Here is a 20,339-nt window from a genome sequence, read left to right on the forward strand (position 1 = left end):
CTCTTCTCCAATAACACAGCAGCAGCTTCAGATTGAGCCAATAGCCCCGCCCCCCAATCGCTATCCTCCAATAACATTGCAGCAGGATCAGATTGATCCCGTAGCCTCGCCCCGTGTCGGATCAACGCGCACTCGCCGCTCCTGCTGGAACATTACAGGCGTTCGGCTGTTGTTTATATTAGTTTGCTGGACCATCGCGTGCGGCACGGAGTAACGGTCGCAGCATCCCCACGCGCGCAGGAGTTGAGCACGGATCGTGAAGCGGTGAGTTTGACGCTGTTTAGTTGCTTGTGATGCGCAGTGTGCTGTTATGAGCGGGATGTTAGCTAGCAGGCTACAGCAGCAGCACTCCTATGATGAGATTAATAGCGACTAGAGCCGCTCTGACCGGCGACATGCTGTTAACGGACTGAAGATGCGGCTGTTTAGGAGGGAATTGATGTGCGTGTGTGTGTCATGCGCTGTCTGCGTGATCTACGCTCGGTTCTGATCATAATAAACTGGGGTTTTGCGGCTGGCGTGTTCATGTGTGTGTAATAATCTGCAAGATTAAGTTTATTCTCGTGGTTGTTGCCAGTGGATCAATGCAGGATAACGGTTGTGTGTCTGGAGGGGGTTTCACGTGCCCCCCACCCCAGTCTGAATCGGGGTGTGTCTCACACACACACAAACTGGGGTTAATTCGACTCTACCACTGCTGTCATCACAACAAACTTGTATGTTTTGGTTGTAGCTATGTTATCATAGGCAATTTTAACGGAATATATGTTTAAAAGTAACAGTTATTGTGTGTTTTTGCACATCTCAGAAAAAACCGAAAACGCTTTTTTTGGTGAATCAAAACCAAATCAGTTATTATTGAACATTTAGGCTGTATTTATATCTTAACCTTTATTATTATTATTCGATTCCGATTCACTAGCTAGATTCGATTCGTTAGTCTGGATAAGTTAGTAACTTAGTATTTTTCCTAAAAGAAAACAAACGCTCAACTAATGCTCAGGGAACCCTGTGTGTTTGTATATTACTGTGATATTAAAGGCTAAATTTAACAAAAGAGTCAAAACTATTAAATTGCTGTTTGTTTTCGATGTAATAATTAACACTCAAAAACGGAGTTGTTTACAAACATTTGCGTTTCCGCTTGAACTGAGGAGGCTTCGCACCGCCTTAAAGAGCGCCTTAAAGAATGCATTTCGTGATTAAATTGACATAATTTGAAAGTTTTTGATATTTCGTTTCATATGAAAATCAACAAAGTTTATTGTAATTATTGATGCACACTCCAAATAATGGTTGATGGAGTTTTGTTCAGGCATCAACAGAAAACATCAAAATGGAGATTGAATGGAGTCATCTATTGTTAACCCATTATAAATGTTCCAAAATTATCAATTATGATCCCCAATTTGCCAGTATGCAAGCAGACACTTCACTATGTTCTGAGCCACAGTGAATGTGTTTATACCATGAACGTTGCTGGTCAATAGCACTGAATCCATTCAGAGTCTTTCTACAGTAAACTCAAGCTAAAATACATTAATTATGTCTGCCTCAGCACTTATTGATCATATATAGAATTGGGACAGTCTTTCAGGATCCTTCTGTCTGAATAGAGCACTGTTATGTGATGAAATCACCCTAAATCAAAGTCATGTTAAGTAGCCTGATACTGTAATGATCAAAAGAGGAAACTAGCCACAACTCTGATAAGCGGGCAGTCAAGTTGTCTGAGGCTATGATATGCTCATGATATGTTGGGTTATTATGACTAACTACGACTCATAATCAAATGTGTCAGTACAGGTTGGTTCCTTATGCATGATTTTGAACCTTGAATTGTTCTCTCTGAAGTATGTACAGAATGAACTACATTTTACGGTTGAGGTTCTTGATGCATATGGTAAAATACATAATTGACAAATGTTTTCTGTTTTAAAACACTATGATATTGCCAAAAATGGCAGATCTGGATCTGCTAAAATGATTAGAAACGCTGTATTATGCATAACAGACCAGTAAAGTTTGTGTTTTCAGGCCCCCAAAATGCCATTGTTGTGTAAATGAAAGGCCAATGGTGAAAATGGTGTTTAAACGCCTCCTAATTGCAAATCATAGTGCCATTTTATTTTGCATTCTATGCTGGCATGGCATTAAAAAGTAAATGAGTAATAATTGTTGCATTCTCAGTGTGGCCACTAGGGGCGCTGTCACAGTTATTAGTTAAATTCTTCTTTTACTGTCAGTTTTTTCATTATGGTGGAGCAATAATTTGAGAGTATCACAATGTTACATACGCACATGTGTCGTGATACCAGAGATTGTCTTCCTATTAGGAGATGAGAGGCACTGTATTACTTGCTATTGGAGAAAATCTAACTGTCAACTTGGATCACGTGTGCCTTTTTATAACCAATCACGTTTTAGTTTTTTTGCACCCAAAAAGTAGACTCGTAGCTTCATAAAATTACGATTGAACCACTGATGTCACATGGACCATTTTGTCGATGTTCTTGGTACCTTTCTGGACCTTGAATGTGGTAGGGCCCTTGCTGTCTATGGAGGAGAGCTCTCGGATTTCATCAAAAATATCTTAATCTGTGTTCCGAAGATGAACGAAGGTCTTACAGGTTTGGAACGGCATGAGTGTAATTAATGACAGAATTTTCATTTTTGGGTTTACTATCCGTTTAAAGGGACAGAAAACATTATCGGAGTAAAGATCAGAACATTACTGTGCTTTGGTGTGGATGCTAATAGTTATTGTTATCGTTAACGCTTTTAGCGTGAACTGAGTGACCTTTGCCTTCTCAAGCACTGAGGTTGTTTTCACTACAAGAATGCATGCAAAGGTATAATTTGACCGTGAGTTTGCATAGAGTTGGCCAAGCTTTTGCACACCAGAGTATTTCTGGCCTAAAGGAGAAGTATCAATGTCTTTGAATCGCTCTGTTAATCAAATCACAACTGTATGCAAAGGTTTAATTTGCTTTGTTAAATTTAGCTTTTGGTTTTATGGGTTATATGATTTAAATATTAGCAGTGTTATTGTATTGTCTGTCAGGATTGTTTATAGTTGAAGCCAGCATCTGGCATTGCTTTAATCTCCATAAACACTCTTGCTTCGTCACTGTCTTGCTTTCCCTCTCTCTTTCTGTCTGTCTGAGCACTTCTTGTCTACATAAGAAAGCTTTGTCCTTTTCAAACTATACTGCTAGGTATACTGCTTAGAGCTGAAACACTGCTCCAGTGCAGCTGTTTCTTAGATGGCTGCACAGGTGGGATTCCTTTCTCTTTCTTTTTGTTGATCTCTGCCTTCCTTTCTGACTTCACTGTTTTTAGGGCTGTATCCTGAACTCATGCAGTGTAAGAGTGATTTGTAGGGATGGTTATCAACCATTGGTGTTATTATTTATTAATTATTGTGTTTTTGATTAGTTCTAGATTAATTCTACCATTATTTGGCAATAATTAAAACAAATTATTATTAACAGTTGATTTATAAATAGTCTTGTCAATATTTCATACTTTACACTATAGTGTTGTGTTAATAAAGCCTAAATTGACGTTTGGCATCCCAAATGTGACAGATTTGAGTTTGTATAATTATTTTATTTTTAATTGTATTTTATAAAAAATAATAATAATAATGAATTTTGATTACATAAATAAAATGAAACTAATTAATGCTGCTGAGGTAAAGTTGACCGTTAATGAGTTAACCTTGGAAGCCACTGATAGAATAGGTTAAAAGTGATAAACGAATCAGTTCAGTATTTTATATTATTTATTTATTTCTAGGAAAAGTTTGTTCATTATAATATATTTTAATATGGTTTCAATAAATGTATTTTCATCATTTTATTTGTTTTTAAAGAATAAGACAACAACAAAAAAGTTTCAGAGAGATTGTAGCATATAACAAACAGGTGAGAGCAAATGAATTGGCCAGAAACAATTAAATGAATAATGCCGACCAGGCTGGCAGAAACATCTTTATTGACATCGGTCCAGTTTGCTATAACACTTAAATCTTGAAACTGGTTTACCTAGTTAGAAAAATATTCTTTTGGCCAGATCTACTCCTAATTGAACACAGTCTGCATTGACGTGTCTTGTTATATGCGAGACCCATCTGGCCTTGTGCTCTCTGCTTTACAAAAGAAATGCGATTATTCACAGATTACATTTGTGAAACGGGACCCCCTGCTCCACAAGGACCTACCTTTTCTCCTTGTGTGTGTGTGTGTGTGAGGATTGCAGGTCTTGTTCTGCTTTGCTTCCCTGCTCAAATGACAGGGGTTTTCTGAAACACAAGCCTCGCAGGATGGGTGTGTGTGTGCAATCGCTCAGTGGAATGAGGCCTCACGTTTACATTTTGTCCATTGGTGATTCCGTAATGTGTGTAAATCGCTCTTCTTTGCACGCGTCTCATGTTCGGACGGCACGTAATGGTGTGTGCTGTAGGGAGAACCAGACAGGATGTGTATATTTTAAGCTGCGGGGTCATTTGAAGCCTTTTTCCTAACATCTGTTGCTGGCCATGCATTTGCGGGCACGTGTGTCTGTGTCTGTGACTATTTGTGTTTCTGCTGTTGGTCCTATAGACTGGGAGGTTAAGCAGGGAGACTCTTTAATTAGTCTTATGATCTTGTTGGACATTATGGCAGCTGTTTCTTTAGTCTGTTGCATCCCAGACTCCCTGTAACTTAAGAATCGATCGGTGTCTTTGCATTACTGCAGTGATTACTAAGTTGTCCACAAACGGTTGCCGTTTCCATTTTCATCTGTCAGTAGAATTGGCTTTTATGCGCTGTTCATCACTGCAACTGTATAAGTTAGAGGACTGTTCAGAGACCTGTAGTTACAATGAGGCTAACAGTGCAGATTATAGAAGTTTCTTCTTGAGTGCTTTTACAGCTGTTTCAGAGGAATCATAGGATATGTTTGCAGTATTAAACTACCATACTGCTCTTTTGTTGTAGTTGTAGTTACACTGTGCTCACACTCTTTTTTTTTTTTTTTTTTTTTTTTTTTTTTTAGAAAATGTATATATAAACTAAGAGGAATACTATGTTCCACAATGCTTTCCTTGACATTGAAAAAAATGTTGGAAAATTTGAGGGTAGGAAGAAGTCTCTTATGACCACTAAGGCTGCATTTAATTGTTTAAAAATGCAGCAAAAGCATTAATTTTGTGAAATATTGTTACAATTTAAGTAGTAGTATTGTTGTTGTGCATAGATAACTAGATAGATAGATGAAGTTTATTTTTCCCAAATAGAAAATTGTTGAAAATACTAAGGTATGTATTGTGTATCGCATTTCAGCATAAAATTCTAAGATATATTTTTTTTTTCATATCGTCCAGCCCTATTTATAATAACTGTTATTTTTTATTTTATTTTAAAATATTATTTTTTTTCTCATGATTTTTTGAAGGATAGAAGACAACATTTATTTGAAATAGGAACCTTTTGTGAATGTTTTTGCTGTATTAAGGTATTAATTAATTTTTTTTTTTTTTTAAATCGTAATGACCCCAAACTTTTGAATGGTGATTTAAAAAATAATTTGCTTTATTTTAAGATGTACAACTCTCAATTTCATTATGCAGTTTTATAAGTGAGTCATATGTTGATTCACTAATCACTTATTCATTCAGTGAAAGATTCGTCAGAGTGATTGAAACCGGTAACTCCTGAAGGGCCATTCCGTCAGTGAGTGGCAGTAAAAAAAAAAAAAAGGCACCTCTTGAACTTGTGAGTGTTTTAATAATATTTACTAAGAAAAATGATTCATAAGAGTCATGGTATGCTTGATTTTGCATGCAGCCTGGAAAGTTTGCCTATGAAGGTTTTCTTGTCAATATTCTGTTGTACATGGTCAACAAAGCATAAATGTAAACTGCAAAGTTTACTTCAAAAAAAGGATCACAACTATATTCTAAAATATAGTTTCCGTCACCATGGCACTGTAGATATTAGTGATGAACCAATCATGATTTTTCATGGACGATTCTGATACCAAATGTTTTTTTTTTTACATCAAACTGGCCGATTCCGATTAATATTTCAATTTTTATTTTCTTTAAGCAACAAACAAGAAAGAATGGAATAATACATAAGATGTTTATTTGGTATTTAACAGGCCACACTGGCTTTTGGCTATTGAAAACAATAACTGTAACCATCTGAAATGAACTGCGCAGTAACTTTAGCTTTTGTTTTTAAATTGGGTTGAAACTACATAAAACTGGCCTTAAATGAAAACATTAACTGTAACCATATGAAATTAAAGACAACATCTGCATAGTTACAATCCAAACAACACAATCAACACACATTCAACAGTCCAAACTAGCGCTGTACGATTAATCGAATGTGATTGTCATGCACATCTTGTCAGTAAAGCCGGTTCTGTGATTAGTAGTAAATCTCCATCCCCTGCTTTCAGATGGAGCAGCATTTACTACACAGAGCCGTAGTTCTCTGATAAGCTACGCAAAACAAATTGCAGATGATATAATCGTACGATTATGAAATCGTTTGCGATAATGACAGCTGTTTGCGTAGCTTCTCAGTGAACTATGGCTCTGTGTAGTAAATGCTGCTACATCTGAAAGCATGTGAAAACACCACATTTAATTACATGTTTTTACTCCAAACTCACTTCATAACGTCAGCCGAGTGTTTGAAATAAATCCTTCTGTGAGATGATGTGGCTTCTTACACAGAATAATGCAAGCAACATAATTTCATAGTATTCTAAGCAGTGATAAAGGCTATGTCGACTAACACTGTTTTATAAATATACTTTATTATAATGATAAGAACTCAGATAAAACGTATATTGCCATAGTCATGTTTGAATCAATGAAAGCATTTAAATCTTCTGTTTATTCATCTGCAGCAATAGAGTGGTGGAACTATGATGCCACTTTGTGGCGAAAACCCGGAAGCGAGTTAGCATTTTAGCACTTCCGGTTCCATCATCCCAGAGTCAATGGGTTTTTTGAATGGTTTTTTGGTTAAATCCCTTAAATAAGGTCCGTGGTTTACACAGGCTCAAGATACTTTCACGTTTTATTCTACGACATAAAACACACCAGTTACACCCCACTCGTGATTTTTTAAAGCTGTTACGTTTCTTTAAAAAAACAAGTTGCTAAATGGGACTACAGGCGCTGTCGGAGACATTAAAGGTCATCACGCCGAACAGGAACTCATTCTAACTCGCTTTTACAGTCTCGTGCTCTTTTGGATTAAAATTCATCCAGAGTAAATAATTATCATGGAAAATGTTTCTAAAAAGAAGTTTAAAAGTGGTCGGAAACATGGTGGTGGTGACGTTGATGGAGAGCGACCGTGGTGCTGTAGTTCGTTTATAGCCTAATGTTAGCTTTTTAGTTCTGGCGCTTGTATTTAGTCTTCAAAATTCATAAAATTTGTATTACTTTGTAAAGATTATCTCGATGGTCAACACGTGTAAGTTTCATGAACTATGATTGAACACAGAGCTTATTTTTTGCGATTATCCAAAAGCCTATGGGAAAATCCTATTGGGTTTTTGTCGAGGGAACCAGTTTCATGCTAACAGCCGATCCGCCTACAGAGTGACGTCATAGTTCCCCCACTCTATAGGCATTTCCTGGATTTCTTCTGCGGGGCCTATTTGGAGTTTCCGCGTGAGAGCGCCCTCTGGTCTTCGGATGAAGATTTACTGCTTATCACAGAACCGTGCTTCACTGAAAGATACGCATGACAATCGCAGCTTCTGTCTAATCGCGATTTCGATTTCATTTCGATTTATCCTGCAGCCCTAGTCCAAACAAAGATGTTATGTAATCAGCATTCAGCATTTGTTTTCGTTTTTAAATTTGGTGTAAAGAAAAAAGGTCTTTACCAGTGAAACTAAATAAAACCAAAGCAGGCTATATAAATAATTCCAAAATGTTAAATCAAATGTTTAGTGCAACAAGTAAAACAAAGATGCTACCTCAAAATCAAATTAAGTCAATGTAATTTTAAGGTAAACTAAAAATAATCATCCTGCACAGAACTGATGTTTACTTCTGGCTTTTCAAAAGTGCAAAGTTTTTCTTTACAAAGAGAAGCATTTCAGCTTTGTCACAAGTTAGTCTGTTTTGTTTCTCATCCAACACATGAGAAGTGGTTCTGAACAACCGTTCACTGTCTACACTTGTGCAGGACATGGACAGATACGCTCGCGCAACTTCAGCGAGTGCAGGAAAGCGGCTCTTATTTGTGCGCCAGTACATCAATGGCTGTTCGCTTCTTGGTATCTGTTTTTCTGTGTTTGTTGTGCTTGTGCCAAATGTCTTCCTCACAAAAGATATGTTTGTGAATGATTACAATGTAGTGTGCACGCGGGCGAACTTCTGGGAAAATCCACTGAAAAAAAGACAAAAAAACGGTCAACTGGTGCATCCCTAGTAGATATGCAATTAAAAAATGCAAAATAACCTTTATTGGTGAGATAAAAATTAGACACCACTCACTGAAATGAACTTAACAATAATGTAATGTGACCAAATTGTGAAATGTTTATTGTTGAATACGCCATATTGTCAATCGTGGAATGACCTGTCAATCATCTTGTCCTACTGATGCTTGGGACGAAGCAATAGATTATTGGTCTGATCTGTTGCACAATGTGCAGTATTCAGTGCTAATATAGCCATGAACTTGCTTTTTGGGTAGCAGTCACGACCGCCTGTTGTATAACAGCTGATTTTTTTTTTTTTGCAACAGAAACCTCTGAAACTTGCAGGCATTCACTCTTGTTCTCGACTGACGTGCTGTAAGTAGTTTCCAGGGTAACGTGAGTGCGAGTCATGCAGTTGGCCCACAGAGGAAGTGAGAGGTGATGAGGGCCTATCAGAAATGTCTGGTCTGTCTGCCACACTAGTTACCAGAGGCCCATATGACTTCACAAAACACCTTCACGCTGATCTCAGAGCTCCTTTGTCTCATGATTGTAATGGAATTTTAACCAGCTGTCATCTGTCTGTCATCTGTTACATCTTTATGGTCTGTCACACTTAGTTTGACAGAGCGAATCACGTGAAAATATAAACTGTTCACACACCATTTACCTTCTCTGACAGAAGTTTTCATATTTGAATCAAAAGAAATGTTAGCATACCGCTAAGCTAACGACACTCTCATGAGCATAAAATGTGCGACACGGATAGTGTGTAAAAAGTGAGGCTTTTCTGTTGATGCTTTGTTTAAACGTTAGCATGTTGCTAAACTAATTGTGCTGTAATAAACATAACATTCACAGCAAAAAAACTTTTTATTGAGAGTTCTGTTTTTCTGTTTTCTGCATGTCGTTAAGCTAACGACACTCTAAAAATAAAGCATGAATATTGTATAAAATAACACATTTTTGATACTTTTGTTTCAGATGTTAGCATGCTGCTAAGCTAAAGGTACTGTAGTTAGCATGAAATGCACTGCACAAATATTGTGCAATTTTTTTTATTCATAGTTTTCTGTTTCAAATTTTAGCATGCTGCTAGCTAACAATACAAGCATGACAAGCATAAATCCAAATACAATATTGTGCGAAATTATAAATATTTATTGACAAATTATAAATGTTTATTTTCAATGATTGACATTTCTCTCACTTCGTCCCGTCATAAGCATTTACATTTATTTGTTTAGAAGACACTTTTAAAAAGTAGCTTGCATATGAGGAATATCACAAACAATCTCTCACAGAGCTAACAATATTTATAGTATGATTTCAAGTTTATTAGAAAGCTAGATTAGGAAACAATTGAATGCGAAAGAACAATTTGATTAATATTTTATCTTGCCATAATTCATTCTTTGCTTCTTCATGAAGAAAACAAATAATCCTGCCTCAGAATTTGTCAAATGTAGTATCTTACAAACTAGGTTACCTAACTTTTGGAACAGTTTTTAAATCAGGAGATCACTTATGAATCTTAAAATGCTGTAGGCAGCTCACTATGTTTTGGAACTGAGCAAGAGCGACTGGTCTTTAATGTAGATAATTAGTTTAGTTAAACCATGTTTTGTTCTACCACAAACTGAATTTAAATAATGACATATGGACTGATGATGGTGTCACTCAACGGCACATTCACACGGTTTCCTGACATTGACCTCAGGCACCACCAACATTAGTTGGCGATATTTAAGTATTTTTCCAAAATCGGATATCGGTTTTGTAATATCGGATTCACCGATAAACACCGGCATCTTGTGGGTGTTTTGAGAATTGTGCGCAGGATCGCAATTGCCGCGCATCTGAGGGGAGACGAGACAACAACAACGGCGTGCAGGTACTTGATTTGCTGTAGTTAGTAAAATATTTAATATTACAGTCATTAATGCACAAATTAGATGTATTACATAAATGCCTGATATGTAGTTTATGCAACTTGGCTCTAAGAAATATGATAAATAAGATACTCTGTCAAGCCCTGTCCCTATAAAGATATAACTTTGTCTGAAATAACACAGCCATGAATTAGCGCATGTTGGAAATAAAAGCACTGAATTGAATTCTCTCTCTGTGGTCTATTAGTCTCGTGAAGTCGGAGTCATGTAGGTAATCCGTCAAGTCCTCTCCCAATACAGACGTAACTTTGCATGAATTAAATAATACAGCCATGAATGATTGCATGTTGGAAATAAAAGCATTGAATTTAATTCTCTCTCTGTTGTCTATATGCTCATCATTAGTAATTGTTGTAATACGAAGATTAAATTTAACATGACAGGGCTCTAGACTGCGGCCAAAATGGTAATTTTTTGCGAGTTAAAATAACAACGGAGGATTTTGTTTTCAAACTAAAGTAAAAGACCGCTTCTTAAACCAGAGAAGGTGAACATGGTGGTATTCTTGTAGAAAAAAACATGCAAGTCCTGTCAGCGACAGCCAGTTTAGTTTTAGTTTTCTTTTTGTTTTCGTTTTGAGAAGCTTGTTATCTTTGCTGTTTACCTCACGTTACGCTATGGAGGCTTTCCTTAATTAATAAAAAAAAAAAAATATATGAATATTTATTTGCTTCCTCAGAGTTTGCTAAACATTCTGTAATATACTCTGTATATAGTACAGCATGTGATGTGTCCTGTGCCATGCCTCTCCTTATTAATTTTTGTTAGTAAATGTTATGTAAGCTAGTTTGTCATTGTCAACGTACTGTTTTATTGTTGTTGTGCTTTTTAATTAAGAATAACAATGAATCCATCTTTTGTTTTAGTCTTAAAAAGTGAAAGGTGTATAGATATAAGCAAAACAGACAATTATCTTTTCTTGTTAAATGTGACGCCAAGATCGCAAATTTGAAAGTAAAAACGCACGAAAAAAGGAATTCCTGTTCACAAAATTTAAATTGCAAATAATACCGATGAAAAAGAACGAGTTGAATGTTGAACACTTTCATTACCATATAACTATAAACTATGATAAAAGTTCATCAGCATGCATTGATTAATCAAATGTTGTAGCAAAAACAAATTGCAACCAAATTATGTGCTCGTGCAACCAGCTGAGAAAGTTAGTCGCAAAAGTGAGATCAGTGGGAAGAATGAGTCTAGAGCCCTGCATGAAAGACTGCTAATTCTCAAAAAATTTTTTGTTAAGATGACTGCGAGGAGGAAAAACCAAAGTGAAGTATGGACTTACTTCACGCAGTCATTTATTTACTTTCTAACAGTAAATAAATATTGGTTCTGCATATCGGTTATCGGGCACATATAAACATGCAAATAATTGGCATCGGTATCGGTTATGGAAAAAAATCAATATCGGTCGATCACCAGAAACGAGTGATGGAAACGCCAAATTTCAAATAAAAACCCCTTAATTCGCAAAAAAGTTTTTACGCTCGCTTGAGGTGGTTTTTGACTTGTGCGAAAAAGGCTTAATGCAAATAAAAGGAGATGGAAATGCATTTTGCGAATAACTTCCAAGCGCATCAAAAAAAGTCTTGTGACTGTGCTACGAGACTGGATAACTTGACTAGCAGCGGACTGATCTCGTTCACAGCATCTGAAATGTTGTTACGGTCGTTCTGAAATGCCTGAAAAGTCTGTCATCAAAGTATTTCTGTATAATTGTCTTACATAACCGTGTTCCCAAACAGCAGCATTCACCTCCGAAAGCAATGACAGCATTTATTGTGTTTCGTGTGTAACATTGGATTCAGTAGCTTATCCTAGTTTTCTATAGGCTATTTAGTGCCAGTTTACCAGGAAGTGACAATTTTGTTCTCTTTGACTCGTTGGAAGGAAACTTTGTGCTTGTTCGTAAATATTTTATGCAATATTCCAATTTTGCGCAAGTTAAATTTGCAATTTTGGATGGAAACCCGGCTATTGAGATACTCCTGAAGGCTCATCACTAATATAATTTCTTATAATTATTTTTTAATGCATGTTCTTGGTCACACCAAATTACTGATTATTCTGACAAAAATAATAAGCAGAAAAGCGGTTTTCTTAAAATGGACTGATTTTAAGTTAATGAATTGCTGATCAAGTGTTCTTTTCAATAATTTATTTGAATGAAAATTGATATCCTGAAGTTGATATCTCTGATATCTCCCCTAAAAAATAAATAAAATAAAACATCTGTATGCAAAGCATTCTGTGAGAACTTTTTTTTGATAAACTAATAGATCTGGACAAAAAGTTATCAGTGGATATCAGCTGTATGTGTGTCTATAAAAATATATGACCTCGTCTCCCCTAAAAATAAAAAAAATAAAAAATCATAAATTAAAAAAATACTAATCATAAGAGGGATATATTCTGGTCATTATATGTATGAATTACATTTGTCACTTTTTTTTAATTAATAGATCTGGACAAAAAGATATCAGTGGATATCAACCATCTGTGTGTATAAAAATATGCGACTGTACAGAATGCGGTTTTGTTGACCTATATCTGAAGCACCAGGTGAAAGAGGTGGATGTAAAGAGAGCAGTGAACGGCTATTTACATGAAGGCTGTGCTGAATATCTCTAAAATAGGTCAAGGCTACCAAAACTGGTGCTTGTTGACTGCAGAGATCGTCTCTTGTTGGCTCCCAGTCACTGCAAACATCAACTTCAAAATGCAAGTTTCTCTCTCACTCTCAAACACGATGTTTAGGAAGAGATCACATGACTTAACACTTGAGCGCAAACCATGTCACAGTTGAGCAAGTTGGTGAGAGCTAGCTTCCCCTCTCTGACCGCACACTTGCGCATACACACATGCTCGCTCGCTCACAGCTGTGTGGGGTGTGTGTTTTGGTGTGTACTTCAGAAGAACGGGAGTGCCTGTAACAGGAGGGCTGCTCTTTCTTGTTCTTACTCACACACCCAGTGACATGTCAACTTTAGCCTACTGTCGTCTGTCCTACATGAAAACAAACATTTCTTGTATTGGACTTCTGTGTTGGGGAAATGTCAGTCCATAGCTTGTTATCAACATGCAACACTGGTGCTGTTTGTCTTGCTCTTTTTTTAGCAGAAGTAGGTCTCCTCTGGTGTATAATGATATGGATAGTCCCAGGTGACAAACCCACACATTGCACACACATCGTCATGAATCGTTGGTGCAGATTGTTCGTAAAAATGGCAAAACAGCAGGCTCCAATCTTATTGGTTGACTTTGATATTAGTGCTCATTATTAAAGTGCTCATTTTCATCACACTGCTGGGATACAAAGTCAGAGGAGGAACTGGTACCTGGATCTGGAATTTATGATGTTCATAACATCAAATTGAAGGGGATTTCAGAATTTTAAGAGAATTTATATAGCAATTATATGAGAAATCTTTGCGGAATGAGTAGGGCTGGGTATCGTTCAAAAATTTTCGATACCGATACCTTGAGTTCGATACCAGTTCCTGAACGATACTTTTTTCGATATCAGTTTTAATAAGATTACATTATCTCAAAAAACTATTTTTAATGTTGATATTTATACAGACTCAAAGCCTCATCTCCTGAGCCACTGCACAAAGGAACAAAATATATCCAACACAATAAATAAATAATTTTAATAAAGTTCAAATTGTTTTCAGTTTACACATCTGTTAGGCTACGTTTACATGAGTGCGTGTTCATTTTAAAACACAACATCATTTCTAGGTTGTTAAAGACTTCAAGAAATTTTAAATCTTCATCCACAAGTGGGTGTTTTATTTTCTTTCACCATATGTTTTATTGTTATTAAATTCTGGTGTAGTATGTCTAATTATTTGAATGCATAAAAACAATTTAGTTTATTTCAATTTATTCTTAAAATAGCCTAATGAAATGTTTTATTTTTCCTTAGAAATTCTGTGTTCTGTATCTGGTTTTCAAATGAAGACATAAAAAATTAATTTAATTTCTTTAAATTATTGAAAATCAAAGTTTATTTATTTTGGCAAACAAGGGGGGTTAACTATTAAAATAAAAAATTGGAATAACTGTTGTGTGATCATTACTAAAAAAATTTTTTATAATTTTAATAGTAGCCTAGTAGTAGCAGTATGTACTGTCCGCTGAACAATATTAATATATTTCTGCCGCAGTGTCTTCCAAGTTAAACCGAACTTTTATTTTGACGGGTTGCCTGGAATACCTTTACAGTTCTGTGTGTATATGATATGACGCTAGTTTTCCTCGAATCAAACGGTAAAATGCTCATGAAGTGACTTTCAGAGCAGGTCTGGAGCTGTTGTTCATGTGTTTATGTCCTCATTTAGTTAGGCGGCAGACGCTGAAATCACCGCGAGCGTCACGCAAGCTTCAGTCTGTGTGTAGTAAACAAACTGCGCGATATAGAGAGCGGACTGCTCCGTGCGCTTTCGAAACGCTCTCGCGGATGTCAAACACTGATCTATCAGCGCCGCACCGTTTCTAGTCAAACACACCTAGTGCTGCAGGCTTATTGGCTCACTGACGGTGATGAGATTAACCCCTTAGGTATCGAAATTTGGTACCGAACGACAAGACGTTTTTCGATACTCGGTGGTATCGAGGCAATTCGGTCGGTGCCTAAAAAGTATCGAACTCGATACCCAGCCCTAGGAATGAGAGGATGCACTACATTGCTGTGACATTTACATATGGCCTGATTTTATCATGGTTGTCATTCTTGTTGTCATTTCCAGAAGCATATTGATATGTCATTCCTTTTGTGTGTACACTACTTTTCTATAATTTTTTTATAAAAAGTTTTTGAAAAAAGTCACGTTCACAAGGCTGCATTTATTTTGTTTTATTAAAAACACTGTAAAAACAGTAATACTGTGAAATATTATTACAACTCAAGAGCTGTTTTCAGTTTTAAAATATTGTAAAATGTAATTTATTCCTGTAATGAAAGCTGAAAGCTGAATTCAGCACCATTACTAGAGGTTAGGGCTGCACGATTCTTGCTAAAATGTGAATCACGATTTTTCTCCATGGGAATTCAGATCACGATTCTCTTACACGATTCTCATTTTTTTCAACCAAAATGTATTGCACTCAAGTACAAAAAAAAAAAAAACACAGGGCATTCAGTATAATAAAGTGCTGGAGTAACAAACTTGTCTCTTTTCTTTATTTTAGACCCCTTAAAGTGAATAATTTTAAAGCTGTAAGTTGTTGAACATAAGAGAACATTAACAATAATAAATAAAAATATTCACATTCACATGGGGCGTTGGCGTCAACGCCTCTCGTTTACTTTGAATGGAGTGACGTCAAGCGTTGCCAAACTGAATTGTTGGTCCCTCGCGTCGCTTCACTGGCATTGCATGTGGCAGATGTTGAAAACATTTACACAATTAAAGGAAATAAACATTTGAAATATATTAGTCTGTGTGTAATGAATTAATCTAATATACAAGTTTCACTTTTTGAATGGTATTACTGAAATAAATAAACTTTTTCATGATATTCTAATTATGACCAGCACCTGTGTGTGTGTGTGTGTGTGTGTGTATATATATATATATATATCTATATCTCTCTCTGAATGATATATAGTTAGTTACGCAGAGTGTCAGATAGTAGTGTGCTAGCCTGTGGGTAAGTCAGAACTCTCTCCCATGAGCCTCTGCTGTCCGCCATATGGAGATGATGAACTTGGACTGTCCTTGTGCTTCTTTCATCTTCATTTTTTCCCTTGTGCTATTTCATTGCCTTCCTCAAATCTACTTTTCTAGTAGTGTTTCTGATATGTACTGTTTATGTGATTAAGCTTGTATACATGTATAAATCTCTCTCTCTTTCTCTTTCTGAGGCAGATTATCTTCCAATCTGTTCACCTGTGTTCAGTCCACTGCTCTTAATACACTCAACAGCTCTCTCTGTGTGTGTGTGTGTGTGTGTGTGTGTGAGAGAGAGAGATTAGTCTTCTCTGTGTTGGGTTCTTCACATGTTGCCATCAGAGAAATGTGCAGTTCATTAGGCCACCACAGTTTACTGCCAGAAAACACACACACAGGTTTGCAACATAGGATTGTGGGTAACGCCCAGTGTAAGCTCTCAGAACTCAGTGTGACTAAATTTCCTCTGTGTTCCTCATAACATTCACATCCTCTCTCCAGACCTTATGTTATTACAAACGTTTTGTATTAAGATATTGATTGCGTGTTTAAACTAATATGGTTTAAAACATGATTTCAGCGCGATAGATATGATAATCAAAACCAAACAGATGTTTGCAGAGTGTCTGAGGAACTAGTTGTAAAGTTACAGCCCATATTCCACTCAAAATAGGCACTTTCAAAATTATATAAATGATCTGTGGGGTATTTTGATCTGAAACTTAACAAACACATCCTGGGGACACCTGTGACTTTATTGTAAAAAGGGACATAATAGGTCTCCTTTTGTCAATTGGGACACAGCCTGAGGTTGTACGAAACAATATAGGCCTACTGTCTGAGTAGCTCCTGTATTTGAGAAGAAACTTTGCGATCGTTAAAGTGTGTTCTGTATATTAAGGATGTGTGTTGAATGCAATCCACTTATAATATATTCCATGTATAATGTCTTCCATGTTGTCACTCTCGTGAGACCTACAAGCATCAGTTGTCACTTCCATTCACAAATACTCTCCTGTGGCCTCATGAGAGAGTAAAATGTCCATCAGATGTGCACATCAGAATCTTGCCTGAAGTAGTTAAAACAGGGACTACTGATTACGAGTACTATGAATTTGGACATGCTTATTTTATGTATTGTTTTTCACTTACTATATCGTAGTGAAGCAGGCATATTATTCAGACACAAGGCCTGTGTGAGTTCTTGCTGTGTTACACTATTTAATGTCCTCTCTGACTCTGCTGCTTTAAGTATCCCAAAGTTCCTGTCTGAAACAGACAGACACACACACACACACACACAGCGACTGTTTTTCCCTTTGTGGGAAGAGATATATTTTGGGAAAGGAGTAAAAAAGTCTTTCTCTCCCTGCTTGAGTCTGATTTTGTGTGTCAATAACAACTTGGGAAGTGTATCCGTCTTTCTCTCCTTTCTTATCTTCTTCACCTCATAATGGCTTTTCATGTCCGCTGTCTTTTGCAGTCAGGCGTTTTCTGGTTATTCCTCTGGGGCTTTTAGTTAGCTTCTGCCTGCACACGTCGCTCAGAGCCTCAGGCGTCCGCCCAAACAAGGCACACACGCTGAGGGGGTGTGGGGCGGACCCGGGGTTACCCATTATCTGTCCTGCCGAGAGATTCAAAAGCTGTGAGCGAGTCTTTGTCCTATGTGGGAGTGGACGGGCTGTGAACACGCACATGCACACGTAAGCGGAGAACAATGTCTTGTCTATATTTAGGGAGTTGAAATCAATGTTTTGAGGCTGTTTCGGGTCCTGTCCGAGCCTGTCATGCTGTTGGGTTTTGGAGTTTTTAATCTGTGTTTGTGTGATACGTGCATGGAGCGGTTTGAAAACGTAGGTGCGAGTGCTCTCAAGGGAAGCTGGGAGAACGAGAACAAGAGAGGAGGAGGACCGAGGGTGAAGAGATACAGCTGTTTGTTTAGCCCCGGCTGTTGCTTTCCTTCACACACACACACTTACAGACAATGAAACATTGTTCTGTGATGGTCAGATTCAGAGGGGAAAAACACAAAAGATTGAAGAGTGAAATTATAATGATGGCTCTCAGGATTGGAGTACATCACATATGTTTCAAACTGAATTGATGATGGGCTCTTTTGAAATGGGTCTGTAAGCAACCACCTCAAACATGACAGAACAAGACTAGCACAAACTATCGACGCTCTAACTATCCAGAACAGTCTTGGTAACTGCGTAGTAATGCTATAACACGCAGTCCTTGCCCTGGTGACCTCTAGGAGAACAAACAGATTTGGGTCACTGAGAGTTTGCGTTCCTCTTCACTGAACTGCATTTGTTAAAGGAAATTCACAAGTGGTGGAGATGACAAGATCCATAACCACACACTTCCTGAGGAATCCCTTCACTTCAGAAGACCTGCATTGAATATCTTAGGACAATTATGTAATGCCAAATACAATTTCTTATTAAATAGTTTATAGATAAAAATTATGTTGTAAAAAATATGCTTGACTTGAGTGAGGCCAGTGAAAATTTTGGCAGAAAAAATAAAAACTTTAACCATAAACTCACACCATTGGTATATACCAGACGCAATTTAATAAGATTCCACTTAAAAGCAATTTGTCTGTTGATTTTAACATTATACTTACTCAATGATCGTCCGTGATCTTTGGCATGGAATACACTTGTTTGTATCCACCTTATTTTTCCCGTTAGAGCAGATTTGGCCATTTGTAAATTAAAAATGTCTGACTTCTGGTGTCATCTGCAAGGCTTAAAGTTTTGCAGCGTTTTGGTTGGAAAAAAATTAATAAAAAAAATCCTATATTTAAAAAAACTTGTTTATCACTTTCGAGCCCATGAGTTCGCCTACCAATGGTATGAGAGGAGCACAGCTTTCACTCTCAACCAGACTAACATTACCAGGCAATCAGATTTTTTTGCTCTTAACGAGATTAACACGAGAAGTGCATAATAGTATTCAGTAGCAGAGCTGCAGTCCTGATGAATAGATAAGCGCGACACGTTGAAAAAGCTGCGAGTGCAATGATCAGATGTTCATCTAGCGCATATTTACCTTAGACTGTAATAAACATGGAACAACTAGAAAGCAACGGAGCCTTGTTAACAGCTCAAAGTAATCGTGTCATCTCCATAAGAACGATATGATTGCCAGAATATATTTACCGGGATTTTTGAAAAGGTCCTGTTCATACGTGATCTCTTAACGGCAACTTTCCGGTAATTTACCAGTAAAGACTGTATGTGTGAAAGGGGCTAAACTGATCGCCTGCACATGTTGTGAATTTAAATAGCTTAAAGTTCATCTGGGAAAACAGTGTGCATCTCACTAGATTTGTAACGTAAATCATGTATTCTCCTGTGTTGGCAAAGGTTTATAAATCAACCTATTTGGGGAAGTCGTGGCCTAATGGTTAGAGAGTCGGACTTGTAATCCGAAGGTTGCGGGTTCGAGTCTCGGGCCGGCAGGGATTGTAGGTGGGGGGAGTGAATGTCCAGCGCTCTCTCCACCCTCAATACCACGACTGAGGTGCCCTTGAGCAAGGCACCGAACCCCCAACTGCTCCCCGGGCGCCGCAGCATAAATGGCTGCCCACTGCTCCGGGTGTGTGTTCACGGTGTGTGTGTGTTCACTGCTGTGTGTGTGCACGTTGGATGGGTTAAATGCAGAGCACGAATTCCGAGTATGGGTCACCATACTTGGCTGAATGTCACTTCACTCACTCACTCATTCACTATTTCTAAATATGTCATTAATTGTACATCGCAATTTCAAAATAAATGTTTCTGAGTTTGCATGTGGCCAAATATTAAAATTTAATGGATTTAAACATTGTTTAATCACGCTGTAAAGTGAAACGTCACCAGGCTGGTGGCGCCCTCTGCAGGTATTTGTTATAATACATAATGTAATTAAATTGGTTATGTTAACATTATGTATAGGCATATTACATTTATGTATTTTAACAGTGTTTTTAAATAAAACCATGCAGTTACTTGGTTTTGATATTTTATTTGAGCCAGTTATTATTGCCTCATCGTTAGTTTATATATAAATAGTAAACAGTCATGCTAAAGCCTGGTTTTCACTTAGGCCTGTTTGTGTTACTAAAAATATCCGATTACTCAATTGTCAATATAATCAGTGGATTACCTGATTACCAAAATAATCATTAGTTACAGCCCTAGATTAGTTAAAAAATTTCAAATTACAACTGCATTGTTTGACTTTGTAATTAAAAGACAAATAT

The 20,339-nt window shown here is 37.0% G+C and overlaps 1 protein-coding gene across 4 annotated transcripts in view; it reads left to right on the forward strand.

The window, feature by feature from the left end:
• The first annotated feature begins 90 nt into the window (after positions 1-90).
• The window catches only part of LOC306844128 (ras-specific guanine nucleotide-releasing factor RalGPS2-like), a 113,430-nt gene continuing 93,181 nt past the window's right edge, over positions 91-20,339 (forward strand). Inside the window, exon 1 of one of the 4 annotated variants that reach the window (XM_079376054.1) lies at positions 91-264. The gene's annotated coding sequence lies outside the window, so the exon portion shown is untranslated. The remainder of the gene's footprint in view (positions 265-20,339) is intronic. The other 3 variants (XM_079376057.1, XM_079376055.1, XM_079376056.1) reach the window with 3 other exon arrangements.

This window comes from Barbus barbus, assembly GCF_936440315.1.
Source record: "Barbus barbus genome assembly, chromosome: 24".
Taxonomy (NCBI): Eukaryota; Metazoa; Chordata; class Actinopteri; order Cypriniformes; family Cyprinidae; genus Barbus; species Barbus barbus.